The 18,537-nt window shown below is 44.5% G+C and overlaps 1 protein-coding gene across 1 annotated transcript in view; it reads left to right on the top strand.

Moving 5' to 3' along the window:
- The window catches only part of LOC133111640 (spondin-1-like), a 139,872-nt gene that overhangs the window by 83,805 nt on the left and 37,530 nt on the right, over positions 1–18,537 (top strand). The window lies entirely within an intron of this gene.

Below are 18,537 nucleotides of genomic sequence, written 5' to 3' on the forward strand. Positions count from 1 at the left end.
AAAGAGCAGCAGCTGATCTGCAGCCGGTACTGCACCCACCACTGCCTGAGATGTTTATTCCACCCATGGGCTGATTTCACTGATCGACTGCTTGGCTTTGATTGGAACAAAATACTGGGGAGGACTTGTTTTCCTGGAATTCCACCTCTGCCTGTTGCCTATTTTATGATGGGAATTAGCTGCGCTCCGTGAGACACCAATCAGAGCTCCGCGTTCAGAGCTGGCTTCAAAATATCGAGGCTCTACCAGGACAGTGTTGGAACTGTTAGTCAGATATGTCAAATTTCTCAGTAGCGAAAGACTGCTTCGGAGAGCCAACAATCATTGTAATGGGGGTGTTTGGCTGCTTATTTTAGAGAGAACAGTCACTGGTGAAAGCTGGAGACTGGCCCTGGCTCTTTTTTATGGGGTTTTATAGTGCTGTAGAAACTGCAGAAATGGTTTATTCCCGCTCAATAGATGTTTTTATACTTTCATATATCCCGGTGGAACATCAGGGAGGTTATTGTTGTGATGATGCAGGTAATATGTTTCTCAAGTGTGCACGCAAAGCTGAGAGTAAATGATACGCACAAAGCTATCTGTGGTTGTTGTGTTGCGTCTGAAGCTATGCTAGCTGCTCAGGTGCAGCCCGGGCGGGAGCAGGGGTTCGGCCGCTTTCATCCCGCCAATAGGCTCGATGTGTTGCAGCTGTGGGGCGTTGTGAATCGATACGGAAAGGATTGTTTTTGTTTTGTCCTTCTCTCTACTTAGCCTTTAACCCTCTGCATGCTGGTCGCTGAGGCTTATACGCACAGGCTTATATTTATTGTTTGATAATGTATATTTTCGGGCCTGGAATCATCTTAAGTTCACCCCCCCAATCTTTTACAGTGCCCCACAGCATTGTGTACAGGGTTTGTGCAAATGTAATGTCGCGTAAAATGGGGTTTTCCGTAGTTACGGGATTGTCATTTTGCGTGGGTTGGGTACTTATGACAAATGGCAGCCCCTCTATCCCCTCCCTGTAGAGTAGCTGAAAACAAATCATTTACATTTACATTTTAGTCATTTGGCAGACGCTTTTAATCCAAAGCAAAGTGCATAGGTTCTACCATAAGTCAAAGCATCACATCCAGAAACTAGCAAAATACACATGAAATGCTGTTCTAAACATAGTTGTCATCATAAGTGAAATTTTTATTTTATTTTATTTATTTTTTTTGGGGAGGAGGGGGGGGGTTTAGACAAGGATAGGGATATCAGAAAGGAGGGGCGGGGGAAATCAGGAGGGAGGACTAAGGTAGAGTTTGAAAAGGTGGGTTTTGAGTCTGCGTCGAAATAGATACAGATAACAGATAACCTCCCCTCCCTGCACACCTGGGGTGTCACCTCCCCTCCCTGCACACCTGGGGTTCCTCCCTCCCTGCCTCCCTGCGGGTTTCGCTTCCTGGGTCAGGCCGGTTCTCAGCCAGCCCAGCCTGGCACCATCTTCAGCGCCTGGCAACGGGAATGCCTCTACATGTCAGGCCGCGCCAGCACACACAGCTCTGTGTTACCAGGAGCAGTATCTAGCAATTATTTAGATTTGTTTGCCTAATTAAATTGAGTTAAATCCGAGACTAATTAATGCAGGGAGGACAACAACGGAAACGGGCGTACCCGCGCGCGAGGAAGAGCGGCGTTATGGATGCGAAGCCAGCATCTGTAGAGCTGGCATTAGTGTCAATTAAACCCCCTCTGTTCCAGTACCGTAGACCGCGAGAGCCGTACTTTGTGTTTCTGCGAAGGCATTTCCACGCCTCGGTACGGCGTACTAATTAAAGATTAGTCAAACGAACGTGACGTCGCCGTGGCGACACCCCTGCGATCCCAACATCGAGCCCGAAACCCGGAGTAATGCCAAACTGATCTACAGAGGAGCAAAATGGAGGCGTAGAGCAGACCTGGGTAATGTAGAGAAGGTACGCAGAGAAAGATATTAATTGTTAAGGATAGGCAGTAATATGCCTTTGCCTTCAGCCTGTTCCTTATATGCACTTCATTGTGTGAAATAGATTGGTGTAAACATGTCTGTCGTATATTCACACAGTTTCTCAAGTTTTGTTCCGTATAATATGTGACGGAAATAACCTATTCATCCATTCAAAGAAAATAAACTTGTATATTCTATCCCCACATCTGTCACCATGATAAACATTTACTCTGCCATTGTTTAAAAGGGGGGGGGGGGATAATTAGACGACAGAATGTTTTTATTCATCCTCCAACCAATTTCATGGCTGATCTCCCAAGCTTTCAAGCTTCGACAGGCCAATACTTCCCGAGCCGAGGGTTCTGTCTGCTTGGATACATGACAAACGCTTAGGATGCGCCGAACAGCTTCACCACTCACTGGGTCAAGAAGAAATTAATATGTGCATTAGCAAGCCGCATAATCGCACATTAAATTAGCGCTTATTTAAATATTCATAAGGCTCGTTTTGAAAGGTTTTGTGTATTGTCACGAGCGCTCTGCGCTACGTTCTGCTCTGGTGCCGCCGGGAGAAGCGGTTCCCGGACATCACTCTGGGAGCCTGATGCTGGCTCTTGAAAGGGGCGACGCAAAGTACCTCACAAAGTGTTCATTCAGAGAGTGGCCAGATGGTTGACACATGTATGTGAAGGTTAGGTGAAGTGCGGGCTGAGAGAGGGCGTGTGGAGAGCTGCCCTCATCCCTCGTGCTTCAGAACTGGAGGCTCTCTGGGATGTTTGTCGGGGTCTCCGGGAGGCAGCGCTAACAGGCTAACGGGCTAACGGTGACTAGTGGCGAGTTCACAAAAGCAGGAAATCGGTGGGGCAGGCAGCGCTAACGACAAGCCGTGGCTTTCACTCATCTGTATGATGTCATTTTTATTCACATCGGCTGCTTTTTCACCCCAACTTGCATTTTAAACATCAGCTGTATTAGAGCCCTGATTGGCTGACCGCAGAAGGGTGGCATCAGCTGTATTAGAGCCCTGATTGGCTGACCACAGAAGGGTGGCATCAGCTGTATTAGAGCCCTGATTGGCTGACCGCAGAAGGGTGGCATCAGCTGTATTAGAGCCCTGATTGGCTGACCGCAGAAGGGTGGCATCAGCTGTATTAGAGCCCTGATTGGCTGACCGCAGAAGGGTGGCATCGGCTGTATTAGAGCCCTGATTGGCTGACCGCAGAAGGGTGGCATCGGCTGTATTAGAGCCCTGATTGGCTGACCGCAGAAGAGTGGCATCAGCTGTATTAGACCCCTGATTGGCTGACGCAGAAGGGTGGCATCAGCTGTATTAGTCCCCTGATTGGCTGACCGCACAAGGGCCATTTCCTCAAGTTCCTACCAAGGTGTTTTTCGTATTTTTCCCACCAAGGAATTTTACTTTCATACTGTTGGCCTCAGCTTGCTTTTACGGGGCTTTTAGTTTGGTGTCTGTTAAAAATGCTTTTATGAAACGCACTATACAAATACATTTGACGTAAGTAGAATTTTTCATTTTGGTGGTTGCAAAGAAATGCATTAAACTGCACACAAATTTTTTTTCAGTTGGAGCGGATTTGATCCAATTTGAACTCACTTACAGATGAGCTGACAGGGAACACTTTGCTGAATAACTGTGTCATATAAAGTGTGCTTTATTCTGCACACATAATAACAATGTGTTTTTGAATGGCAGTCTTTTTGAACAGTCCATTGTTGTCTCTTCCAAGGAAGCGGGTTTCAGGTTGAGTGGGCCATATGCTTACATGCATGCTCCCATACTTGAAAATGGACTCTAGCACGTTGTTAAAAACAATCTGGCACTTGTAACACATTTCTGAAGCTGTCTGTAGACTCCATGTTTTACATCTGAATTTGTCTTGCCTATAGTGCTGCATACTCGATTCAACCAAGTCTATTGGGAAACAATTCCAATTTAAAGAGCTTTGAGCTTTTGTTGTTGCGGCTGTAGTGATTCTTCATCGGGACATTTTGCTCACATTTTGAGACCCTCACGGATGTTTCCTTGGGGATTTCCAAAGCTGCGTTTTCAATAAAAAAGGCTTTATGTCACTGTGTACTTACACAAGAGTAGTCATTTAAATTGAAGTTTGCATTAGAAAAGGCTTTCAATAATTTCTTTCCAGAGGATGTGCTTGAGTGGGTAGTGCTGTGTTATTACAGAACCCATCCCTATTGAAGACAGAGACGCCTTCCTTTCTGCCCGTCTTAATGAGCTTTACAAAATGCCATGTGAAGAGGCAGCTGAGGGATTATATTTGTATTGTCTGTATTAGCCTGTGAAAATGGCAGTCAGCCTTTAAGGTAATTTGTGGGTATCATTTCAGGAGGATATCGCCACTGAAAATAGAGTAGTCCTTTTTTCTCCAGTCGACCATATTCTTTAGACGGCTCGGATTTACTCCCGCTCCAAAGGGCAAAATTGTTAGTGTTTCTCACACGCAGCGCTCCTTTTGTGTGCCTGTGAGTTTTATTTTATTTTACACTTTTTGTCTTTTTTTTTGTGATTTACAGTGGTATTTGTGCATTGGTGGGTTAGCCCTGGTTGTTAGCTACATGCTGTGATATTGCTGGCCGCAGAGGTGTCTGTGGCAGGAGTCAAAAAGATCAAAGAGGCACTATTACATTAATTACATTATTGGCATTTGGCAGACACCCTTATCCAGAGTGACGTACAGGTGATTAGACTAAGCAAGATACAATCCTCCCCTGGAGCAATACACACACACACACTGACACACACACTCACACACTCACACACACACACACTCACACACACTCTCACACACTCACACACACACTCACACACACTCACACACTCACACACTCACACAGGCTCACACACTCTCACACACTCACACTCTCAAACACACTCACGCACTCACACACACATTCACACACTCACACACACACACACACTCACACACACACTCTCACACACACTCACACACACACTCACACACTCTCACACACTCACACACACTCTCACACACTCACACTCTCACACACATTCACACACTCACACACACACACACACACACTCACACTCTCACACACACTCACGCACTCTCACACACACTCACACACTCACGCACTCACACACACACTCACACACACTCTCACACACTCACACTCTCATACACACACAGATACGCGCAGTCATAGTTTCATTACTGTTTCATCTGTTTTCCTGGAACTATTTCCAGGCTTCCACCAAGGCCCTGTAGCGTTGGTGACATTCTTTAATATTTGTGGCTGAGCTCATTAAATTCTCCATGGTTGTTTTTATTTTGAAAACATATTATAATACAAATATCTTCTCTTTCTCCATGTACAGTACACCTCAGAGAGCGGCATTACCCTGGTCAAAATGAGCTTTTTTGATGTTGATGTACGCACCCATCTGGAAGGCTGTCCTCTTTTGGCAAAAACTCTGTTAATGAGCCTTCTGTGTGCCTTTTTTGTTTTTGCAAATTTTTGGAGCTGGTCTCGTAGAAAAATGACAGGCAGTGGCTTATCTTTTCACTTCATAATGGTTCTATTCGTGATGCTTCCTTCTGTCTCTTAATTTCAACTTCTTTATACTTACAATTCTCATGCAAAGCACGTTGACATATTACATTCAGTGTGTTTAACAGACATCAGCAGCTTCCATTGCAAGGAGAAAGACGGATTACAGTCCATGATTGAGTAGCGTGTGTTATGGCTGTGGTTTATGGTGATAAGATAACGACTCGCGGTACTTTTTGTCATTAAGAAAATAAACCCAGACCTTCTTGGTCTATTATCCTTTATAGCAAAGTTGTGGAAAATTGTATAAACAGCCAAGTTTATTTATGATACTTTCATATCTGTTAATCTCGGATGTTAGTATAAATGCAGCAGGAAAATGGTTCAGTAATACATTCTGGGAAATAAAAGTATGTAAGCAGTAGAATGCAGTGTAGTTTATTGATCTTGTTTGGAATGTTCTAGAAAATGCTGTCTAATTTTGGGTTTTTATTAAAACAGGTAAGATTTAGAGTTGCATTTTTTTTTACAGTAAAAAAAATTACAGTAAAAAAAAATACAGTACAAAAAAAGAATAATACAATACAGTTACAAATGCTTCATACATTAGTGACTGCATCGAAATAGACGGTTCATGTTTAACTGACATCTATAAATATTTTTTTACATGCTTGTAATATTGCCAACATTGAAAAACTATGCATTAGGTTGATCACAAAACGATATATGATCACAATACATGGGATTTATCAACCTAAGATACTCTGCCACCTTGTAATAGCATACGTACTGATAGGGATTAATGTTGCACTAAGATAGTATCTCAGGATGTGTAATGCTGTTGTTAATGCTTTATTAAGCTTTAATAAAGCTTTAATATCCCAATCCAGTGTTACCTTCCTTTGTGTTGGGCTGTTCATGTCGAGGTAACTGGAGTCTTTCAGGAATCTAAAAAACTCTGTGATTGTTATTTACATGTTTTTTTTTTCCATGTATAATGCATGCAGCATTATCTTTCCCCGAGTCTCATTTGCATTTGTAGGAGATGGCTGCTTTTCCTGTGTGTTGAATTACCTGCCTTTTAATGAGACGCTGCTCGCTAAAATCTCAGCGGTAATTATTCAAATGGCTGTGGAAGCTATAAGTGAATTAACCCTTTAAAGTGCAATATTAACAAATACAGTTCATGATTAGAATGTTCTTAACACCAGAATGTTCTCAACCTTCAGACCTGAATTTTACCCAGCCATGGGAAAAATTATATCTTTATTTCTTTATTTATTTTACGATGACTTAGAAAAAAACCCTGCACCTCAGAGGGTTAAACTGCAATGCCTAATTGGGCCCCACGGATACAGGTTCTATAGGCTCGATAGACATGGTTTGTTGTACCCAGCAAAATTCTCAGGGGCAATTGCACAAGCAGGCAGAGTGTGCCGTCTTGGTCACGTATATTTAAATAGTGTTTTCTACATGAATTCTACTGCCAAAATGACACATTTGTATTTGAATGGGGCTTAATTTAGGGCATGTCCCGATTACAACAGTAATTGTGAATTACGACTCGCAGTTAGAATTGATTTTTTAAAGACTACCTGTAACCCAGTGGTAATTAAGCAATAACTCACAACAGGCAGTGGTGTATTGTATCACAGCTAAGGGGTGTTCTTCGGCCGAACATGCAGCAGAGAGTTGAACCCCCTCAGCTGTGATGAAATCACAATGTAAACTTTTGTTATGCCAAACTGCCGAGCTAACTAGCTTGCAAGCTAGCGAGGATTTATGCCTCATTGGTGAAGAAACAAGAGTTGCGCCTTATTGGTGTCTATTTGTACTTTCTCATTGTGCAAACACTGAAAAACCGTGGGAAAACTTCAGGGGGATCACGTTGCGCAGGTCTGCTGGTTTTATTATTTGGAGAAGGTCCATCGCTCGGCGTGGCTGCTCTGCCTTCTCCACTCCCCAGATCTCCCTCACCGGAGAGAGACCTCGCGCTTACAGACAAACCTCTCGCCTCCACACCGCTTCTTTCATCATGTGGACGTGGAGCCAGTGTGCTGCTCTCTCGCCTGCATATCATGGGCATAATTGTTGCAGACCACCATCCTTACCATCCTTACCATCCTTACCATCCCTACCATCCTTACCATCCTTACCATCCCTACCATATTTACCATCCTTACCATCCTTACCATCCCTACCATCCTTACCATCCTTACCATCCCTACCATCCTTACTATCCCTACCATCCTTACCATCTTTACCATCCTTACCGTCCTTACCATCCCTACCATCCTTACCATCCTTACCATCCCTACCATCCTTACCATCCTTACCATCCCTACCATCCCTATCATCCCCACCGTCCTTACCATCCCGACCATCCCTACCATCTTTACCATCCTTACCATCTCTACCATCCCTATCATCCCCACCGTCCTTACCATCCCTACCATCCTTACCATCCCTACCATCTTTACCATCCTTACCATCCTTACCATCCCTACCATCCTTACCATCCTTACCATCCCTACCATCCTTACCATCCCTACCATCCCTATCATCCTTACCATCCTTACCATCCCTACCATCCTTACCATCCCTATCATCCTTACCATCCCTACCATCCCCACCGTCCTTACCATCCCTATCATCCTGACCATCCTTACCATCCCTGGGGATAATATGCACTTGCATCCTCTTCTTGGCAAGTTTGCAACCATTCCATATGTTTTACACCATTTTATTATTGCCCTTAGAGTGCGATATTGTATGTTTCACCGTTGTATTTTATGTACCCATTACCTGACTTGTGATACCATCTGTGTCTTCTGAATTGACCGTTCTTTCACTTTTCCAATGCTGATGGATGACAAAGGGATTTAGCATGTTGAGACTGAGATTAACTAAATTAAATACAATTCTATTGCCAATTTAACATTGTTTGATTTCATCTTCAATGTTAAAACTGTTAGGGGTTTTCACCAAAACTTTGATGACTAAATAAAAAGCATTGAAACATGAGAGTAAATGTATTGCGTGCTGCTCTGAACCAGTGCTGCCCCTCCCGAAACTAAATGAACCCCGTGTGCAGTGTGCAGTGTGCTCGGACAACCCTGGGGCGGGGTTAGAACCACAGGCTTAATCCAGAGAGCAGAGACAACTGAATTATTGAGGACCAGTACCTTCCCTCTGAATCAAACCTGAGAGAGGCCAAGACATCCTGCCGCATGCTTTATCTAGTGCACCCTCCCAGTTATTTTAGGGTGTACGGCCTGGTCCCTTGGGCTACCTGAAGCCCTTCCCTTCTCCAGGCCAGGGGGGAAAGCCTGGGAAGAGGCCTATCCTGCCACGACCCACAGAGCCGATTATCCTGCTATATCCAAATATATCCTGGGGGAAGAGGTCTGTTCGCAGGTCTGGATCGCAGCGTATTAATGCATGCAGGTGCTTCTGATAACTCAGCCCCTGTGATATCATCAGCATAAGCTGAGCCCTTAATCGCAGCTTTGGCCAAACTGGCACCTGGAACCGTCAGACTCAGCTGTCTGTGCTGTATCTGGCACAAGAACGGCTCGAGGGCCAACGGCACAATTATCGAGCAAGCTGACTCACGAAACCAGGCCCTCCCCGAACCCAGAAACCTTCAGCTGGCACCCGATGTGATGAACCCGATTAAACGCTTTCTCCTGGTCACACTGGGGCAGAGGAGGGAGATGAGCGAGAGGGAGAAGAGACGGATAGATGCAGAGGAGAGAGAGAGGCAGAGAGAGACCAACACTCCCATACACAGTGCAGGAAAAGCAGTTTTTTCTCTGTGTGAATTATCGTGGTTTTCCCTGTTGTGTACGTCCTGCTCCACCGAGTAGCAGTAAATGAGATTGTGAGCATATTTTTTAAAACTATCATGCTAATGTTTTGCGACTTTCTTTAATTGGAGAGCACAATGCTTCAGATGCAGAACTGGAAATGGTCTAGGAATGCAGCCAAAAAGAAAATGGCATCTGCAGCAGGCTCTGTCCCTGTCCCCTGTCCCCACCGCAGAAAGCCATGGGGGAGCGCTGGCTAATGCACTGCAGTAATGCACTGCCTGCTGCATTCCTCACTTCTACTCAGAAGCTATTCTCAAAGTTGTTGTCCCCCAAATGATAGATGGGAGGACTGAAGAAAAGAAGGGGGTGAAAGTTTATAAGTCTATATATCTCTCTCTCTCTCTCTCTCTCTCTCTCTCTCTCTTTCTTCAACGTAGTTCACAGCCCCAACAGCCATACATGGCTACCACTCACCAGAAATGAATGTAAAATGTCTGTCCCGGCTAAACTTCAGGGTGTCCTGTGAGCACTTAGATAGACCACACTCCGTCTCCTCTTCATTCACTTGGCTGTATCCATTTCAGCTAATGTCTCTAACTTAGAGGAACAAGGTTGTTTGTATTTCCTGTGTACTGTTGAAGTGGAAAAACTAAGTGCAGGTGCACATGTGAGCAGAAGAAGCCCCGGAATGGTGTACCTGGAACTGTGCATTTCTGAGCCAAACTAACATTGACAAGACAGGGTAAGATGCAGCAGCCAACATTTACGGAATTATACCTTTGGGTCAAGAACGTCCTTGAACAAGTTGCTTTTCAAGAGGTAATCTACAGTTTTATAAGTAGTTTGTAAATGGCATCCAGTGGATACACACAGAGTTCTGAGTTCCCTGTATCAGGAGACATCTGCTGTTGTCAGAATTCTAATCTCTTAAACAGTGCAATAAGAACTTGTCTTGTCTTGTCATGTTGTTTGTAAAACTTCTGAAATACAAAGCCATTATTTATTACGGTAAATAACTAGCACGTGTACCTCGTAAGTGGAAGTAAATGGTACACATATGGGCAAGAATCAAAATGATTTGTGCATCATACTGGTGAGTACCAGCCCAACTCAAGACACTGCTGAGGCTGTAGCCTCCTTGGCTAATGTGGCTAACTGAGAGAGAAACGGCCTTCTCCCCAGGCCTGTGAGTGTGTTGCAGTGCTTACCTGCAGGTGTCTGTCTGCACAGCAGTGGCCCTCAGCCTCATGGGGAGTTAGCTCCAGTGAGGTGCACTTAACTAGAACAGCTCCTGGGCGTATCTCTCTCCAGTAATCAACTTCATATTCTACAGGGTGCCTTTGACTGAAGTCTCTCATGACGGTGCCTGTAGCTCTCCCCCCTGAGAGGATGTGAGGTGTTTTAATATCGTCCTCGCTTGGCTCTCCACTAAACTACATTAAACTGCAACCGGGACGTGAGGAATCTTGGAATTGTCGGTGGGGGAAAATCAACATTTTTGACATCCTTAGACTTAATATTCTTAAAGTGCTGCACAATTGCTCTCGACCATAACACAGCAGAGGCTTTTTTTTCCACAAGTGGCTACCGAAATTGTTTCTATTGCACCAGTAGGATTACAGTAGCAGATTAACTGTGTTGGTATATTACTTGTTAGGTTCTGCTATCTAGCTTGTGAAATTGTGTCCTTTTAATTGGTGTGGAATGAGCTGTTTCTATCAACCCACAAAGAGGATTAGGAAGTGAACTGCTGCATCTGTGGCATATTTTACATCACAAACTGAGATAGTAAAATAACAAGGGTTGTTTCTGGAAGTATGACCAATTAGAAACAATATCTCATAATCCCTTTCCATCCAAAATCTCATAGAGGGTTTCAAATTATAATGGCATGCAGAGACAGTATTACAGTTTCTTTTACAATTGCTAACAAGCATTTTTCAATACTGAGTTCACTTTCTCAAAACTCTTTGTATAACAGCACCAACATGCAGTTTGGCACAACAGTTCATTTCATGCACAAAACGCGGCAAAACTACCAAAAATACCAAAGTCCCTCAAACATCTAGGTCTCCAACTGAGTCAGGTGTGACTGTTTTATTCAGTAACCAGTTCACAATCGGAGGCTCAATCTGCATTCAATTCAATCAGCGCTTTGTTTCAAGAACTATTATGAACACTTTTTTATGGTTTTGATTGCACAGTTTAGTATTTGTGGCTGAGTAAATTGCTGTCCACTTGAACTTGAGTGTATCAGTTCCCTGCTGGGAAAAACTAACTAGGTTTTGAAACAGCTGGTAGCTGGTTGACCGGTTCAGACAAGTATTCTGGCAGTCCCTGGTGTTATTGTCGAGGCAGGAGAAGTATTCTGGCATTCCCTGATGTTATTGTCGAGGCAGGAGAAGTATTCTTGCAGTCCCTGGTGTTATTGTCGAGGCAGGAGAAGTATTCTTGCAGTCCCTAGTGTTATTGTCGAGGAGAAGTATATTCTTGCAGTCCCTGGGGTTATTGTCGAGGCAGGAGGAGTATTCTGGCAGTCCCTGGTGTTATTGTCGAGGAGAAGTATTCTTGCAGTCCCTGGTGTTATTGTCGAGGCAGGAGGAGTATTCTTGCAGTCCCTTGTGTTATTGTCGAGGCAGGAGGAGTATTCTTGCAGTCCCTGGTGTTATTGTCGAGGCAGGAGAAGTATTCTGGCAGTCCCTGGTGTTATTGTCGAGGAGAAGTATTCTTAGATGGCTCAGCACTCATTTTGTTCTCACTCTCACGCAGAGATGAAGAAACTGAAATCAAATATGTTGCCTGCTTGTCAGATGAGCTTCACACAAACACGTGGGCCTTGTCATGTCTGCGATAGCAACATACCGTGTTGTTCTCTCTCTCTGACACCGTGGTGCTAATTTAAAAATGGCTTGTACAATGTTTACCATGTGAAAAGTTGAATTCTGTTGATGACAACGCGGCACCATTTCCTGCAAGCAAACTGCTCATGTGCTTGAGATGCCATGCTGGTTGAACGCAGAGAGAACCCCACTCCTGTTGTGCTTCCAAGACCGTTTTTCACAGGACAAGGACAGAAGCCTCCCTTCTTCTTCTTCTTTCTTACATTTTACCTCAGAATGACATTAAGGATCCTTTATTTCTCTGTGGTTTTTGTTTGTGGATCTTGTGCATGCGTGTGTGATTATGTTTGTGTATGTGCGATTACTGTATTGTGTATTGTCTGGGTGTGTGTGTGTGTGTGTGTTACACATTTGCACCTTTGTACCTTTGTGAATGCAGGCGTGTGTGTTTGTGTGTGGATTGGTGTGAACCGACCATGAATCTTTCTTTTTTGCTGCCATTTTATAGTCTGTGAGCCATGGCCCAGCAACATCAAAGTCACTACAACAAAGCCAGCCTTGCATCACCTGGCAACGCCCTCAGCATGCCCTGTCCTCAGTCTCAAACTGACACTGATTTTGTTTCATTGAAGCGATTGGCCGGAACCTCCACAGCCATTCTGCATTATTGGGTTTAGCCTTTTGGGCAGAGTGGGCCACCTGCCTAGTGGCTAAAGTACATCACTGCGACCCGGGAGGTTGGTGATTTAAGCCCCAGAGTAACCACGATAAGATCCACACAGCTGATGGGCCCTTAACCCCACATTGCTCCGGGGGGTTGTCCCCTGCTTGTCTAAGCCACAAGTTCCTTTGGATAAAAGCGTCAGCTGAAGAACACATTATTGCTATTATACTAAAACAGGTATCAACATGAAGCGTCTCAAAATGGTTACCAGGGGGCCAGAGGGAACCTGGCATTAACAAGTTAGGGTAACATTTTAAGGTAACAGCAGCATGAAGTGCGACATGGAGAAAGTCACCACCCACACTCCCCCTACATATTTTTATTTGCTCCAGACTCCCTGCCCTACGGGGTCCTGCAAGGTGTGGCTGTGTGATGTGTAAAACACGGCCCCCTGCCCCCGGCCTGGACCCTGTGTTTCATGTTCCACTCACCTTTCATAATCAAACGATTTCAACCCTGCCCACACACACACTCACACTCACACGCACTCACACACACACACACTCACGCACACACACAAACACATACACACACACACGCACTCACACACACGCGCACACACACGTACACGCACACACGCACACACGCACACGCACACACATACACACACACTCACGCACACACACTCACGCACACACACACACACATAGACACACACGCACACACACTCACACACACACACCCAAACTCACACACACACACTCACACACACACACATACACACACGCACACGCACACACACTCACACACACACACCCAAACTCACACACACACACACACACACTCACACACACACACACTCACTCACACACACTCACACACACGCACACACACACGTACACGTACACGCACACGCACACGCACACACTCACGCACATGCACACACACACACGTACATGCACCTGCACACGCACACTCGCACACGCACACACACATACACACACACTCACACACACACACTCGCACACACACACACACATAGATACACACGCACACACACTCACACTCACACACACACACCCAAACTCACACACACACTCACACACACACACACACATACACACACGCACACACACTCACACACACACACCCAAACTCGCACACACACACACACACTCACACACACACACACACACACACACATCCCCCTTAATAACACACACTCCTTGCATTACCTATCAAACACGCCCTTACCATAGGAGACAAAACAGTGTCTGTGAGTCATAGCACGCTGTGTTCAGGTGGACAGAGCAGAATCATTCAAGCAGAGAGACACCAGGGTGGTAACCGTACCAGCTCAAGTGGCTTTAAGTTGAATGTCTACTTTTTCTAGAAATGTGTTCTCAGCATGAAGATCTTTATATAATACCCCATGCACCTTTTATTCCTGTGTTATATGACCAATGAAAGCAACTCAAAGTACAAGTGGAAAATGGGCTGAATTAAACTGAATATGAATATGTCGCAGCAGGATTCAATCATAGCCAATCAAATGTCCTCCTTTCATTCTTTTTTAGTGTGTGTCTAAAGATATCTACGGCAATTCCACAAATGGCTGAACAGGTTCAAGTGCATCAGAACCCTGGACCAAAAATCCCCCCTTTCAAGTGTGACCATGCAGCGTTGCCACTCACCACGAACAGCCGGAAAATAGAGCTCCCAGCACCTGCTTATTTTCTTTCAAATGGCAGCCTAATTAATATCCTATTCAAGTAATCTCATCTGCTGCTCCAAACCCACTATATTGAGCATGTACTGAAAAGCTGACAGAGAATCAAACATTCTGCATCCCTCTGTGATTATCAATTTTCTATTTTGGTTTCTTAATTACATTAAATCTGTATTAACAAGGTTTATTCATGTGCGTCAATGCATTCATTTTCTTCATGCTGAATAGATATTCCCTGAATTCAATATTTTATTTTTATTCCTCAAAGTTAAGAATCTTATATTCATATGTTTACCCTCCATAATTCTCTTATGCTGTAGGTATAAAAGTCCACAGTGATGTCCTTCTCCTGGTTAATCCAGTCTGGCTGCCATATTGCCCTTTCCTGCTTCATTAACTGCATGTATGAGCTACTTTTTTTTTGATGTTTTCACACAGTCCCACAACTTAATCTACAGTACAGTCACTGTCACTGCGATGTTATTCATTAATTCTTGAAATGTATGAATGGGCCTTCAAACATTTTTAAGCACTACATGGCACATTAATCAGCTCCCCAGTTATGCCAGCTTGACCAGCTTGAAAGTCTACATTAAAATAGCAAAGTCTCAGTGAAGAAAGAGTGAAGCCTGTGTCTTTTTTCATTAAGCTCGACATTAACATCAACGGTTCAATCATCTCATCAATAGCCTCAAATGGACACAACGCACCATGTGCCTATTTGCAATTTTTTAACATGAGCGTAAGAGTTCTTGAATGTCTATGTAGTGCTGAATGAACGTGCTACTGTATGTTGTGCTAACCGCTAGTGAAGGTGGTACTATATGTCGTGCTAATCGCTAATGAAGGTGCTACTGTATGTTGTGCTAACCGCTAGTGAAGGTGGTACTATATGTCGTGCTAATCGCTAATGAAGGTGCTACTGTATGTTGTGCTAATGATGGTGCTATGTGACGCTTATGGAGGGAAATTGTTACTGTGCAATTTTACAGCAGTTTTATCATGTGATGACCTTAGGGCTCAAATGTTAATGTAATGAACTGTAATGAGGCACTTTTATCTCTGTGTCCATCCTGCAAAAGCATGGCAGTGTGCATGTTTATTAAGAGACCTTTTAAAAATGAGAATCATTTTCTAGTTTTATTTTTTGAGCTAATTGAATTGTCCAGTGATATTTATCTTGAGAAAGTGATTTGCGAATACAACTTCATACTCTTACAACACAGAAACTCTAATCCACACACTTGTGGATAATCAAGACTGGACGATTGCAATGAACTGTCAGGTATCCTAAAACATGTACACTATGTACACTATGTAGCTACAACTAATCCAAAACTCTGCTGCCACATCACTGCAGTTCTCCATAAGCTCATCCTATTACTTACTTACCAAGCCCTCCACAACCAGACCCCCACCTATCTGGCCTACTCCACTCCGTGGCCTCCTCACCACCCCCACCTCCTGCTCTGGCGTACTCACAGTCCCCACCTCCTGCTCTGGCCTACTCACCACCCCCATCTCCTGCCCTGGCCTACTCACCACCCCCACCTCCTGCCCTGGCCTACTCACAGTCCCCACCTCCTGCCCTGGCCTACTCACAGTCCCCACCTCCTGCCCTGGCCTACTCACCACCCCCACCTCCTGCCCTGGCCTACTCACAGTCCCCACCTCCTGCCCTGGCCTCCTCACAGTCCCCACCTCCTGCCCTGGCCTACTCACCACCCCCACCTCCTGCCCTGGCCTACTCACAGTCCCCACCTCCTGCCCTGGCCTCCTCACAGTCCCCACCTCCTGCTCTGGCCTACTCACAGTCCCCACCTCCTGCCCTGGCCTACTCAGAGTCCCCACCTCCTGCCCTGGCCTACTCACAGTCCCCACCTCCTGCCCTGGCCTACTCACAGTCCCCACCTCCTTCCCTGGCCTACTCCCCACCTGCACCTCCTGCTCTGGCCTACTCACCACCCCCACCTCACGCCCCTGGCCTACTCACAGTCTCACGCCTCTCCTCACTTGGTGATCGGGCATTCAGCTATGCTGCCCCAAAATCTGGAACTCCATTCAACCTCATATTCACGCCTCTGACTCTCTTCATTCCAGAAAGAGCTTCAGACCCACTTATTCAGAATAAAATACATATAAGACCATTATTCAACCATACACATTACTCATACACACACAAACACTCACAAGCATACTTTTCATTTTTATTTTTTTATAATACATATGCATACATTGATTTTTAATTAATAGATTAATACAGTCCCCTCCAAATGTATTGGAACAGCAAGGCCAATTCCTTTGTTTTTGCTGTACACTGAACACAATTGAGTTTGATGTCAAAATATGTCCATGAGATGACAGATCTGAATTTCAGCTTTTATTTCCTGATATTTTTATCTAGATTTGTTAAACAAGTTACCTTTTGTATCAGACCACCCAATTTTTAGGTGGCAAAAGTATTGTACAGCGTACAATTGTACAGCGCTTTGGATAAAGGCGCTATATAAATGCCAACCATATTGGAACATGTGACTGACAGATGTTTCTTGTTGCCCAGATGTGTGCTGTTAGATTGATTGGTTAAAAAATAAATAGTTGTGAATGTCGACACATGGTTCTAGCCTTTGGTTTTGCCTACATTTGTGTTAAACCAGAGAGCTGTATTTGCAAGAAAAGCAAGCCATTAGAAAAGAGGGGAAATCATTAGAGCCATTACCCTAGCATTGGGGATAGCTTGTACAACAAAGAAAGAAAGCGCTGGCGTACTGAGCAACACACATCGAACAGGTCGACCAAGGAAAACGACAACAGTGTGAAGAAAAACCCCAAGACATCAGTCAGTGACATCACAAACAATCTCAGGGCACAGGTGAAGGTATCTCAATCAACCGTTCGAAGAAGACTTAGAGAGCAGCAATATAGAGGCTATACCACAAGATGCAAACAACTTATCGGTAGTAAGAATCGGAAGGCGATTAGCAAAGAAGTACAGTGATGAGCCACAAACTTCTGGAGCAAAGTTTTATGGACTGGTAAGACCAAGATTAAACTCTACTAAAGTGATGGAAAGGCCAAAATGTGGAGAAAGAAGGGTTCTGCTCATGATCCAAAACATACAAGCTCATCTGTGAAGCACGATGGAGGAAGTGTCATGGCTTGGGCTTGCATGGCTGCTTCTGGAGTGGGCACACTAATCTTTATTGATGATGTTACTCAAGATGGTTGCAGCAGGATGAATTCAGAATTCTACAAAAACATTCTGTCTGCCAATTTACAGATAAATGCGTCCAAACTAATTGGGAGGAACTTCATTATGCAGCAAGACAATGACCCAAAACACACTGCCAGCACAGCAAAGGACTTCATTAGGGAGAAAAAGTGGAAGGTTTTTGACTGGCCAGACCTTAGCCCAATATATGCATTTCACCTCCAAGAGGAGATTGAAGGGGGAAAACTCCAAAACAACTACTGAAAGAGGCTGCAGTAAAAGCCTGGCAAAGCATCACAACAGAAGAATACAACAGTTTGGTGATGTCACTGGCTCACAGACTTGATGTTATTGTAAGCAAGGGAATATTAAGTGTTATTTACTGTCATTTACATAAATACTCTCTGCTCCAATACTTTTGCTCACCTAAAAATTGGGTGGTCTGATGCCAAAGGTGCTATGTTCTATCATGAGTATGAAAACATTTTTATTTACTTTTACGAGTGGGTACTTACGAGAGGACTGCTTTTGACTGAAATGGATTTCTTCGGATGGTTGGAGACAAAAGAGAAATGGTAAACAGTCGGCATTTATATAGCACCTTTATCCAAAGCGCTGTGCAATTGATGCTTCTCATTCACCCATTCATACACACACTCACAGCGATTGGCAGCCATGCAAGGCAGCAACCAGCTCGTCAGGAGCATTTGGGGGTTGGGTATCTTGCTCAGGGATACTTCGACACAGCCCAGGCGGGGGATCGAACTGGCAACCCTCC

Source organism: Conger conger, chromosome 15, assembly GCF_963514075.1.
Source record: "Conger conger chromosome 15, fConCon1.1, whole genome shotgun sequence".
Lineage (NCBI taxonomy): Eukaryota > Metazoa > Chordata > Actinopteri > Anguilliformes > Congridae > Conger > Conger conger.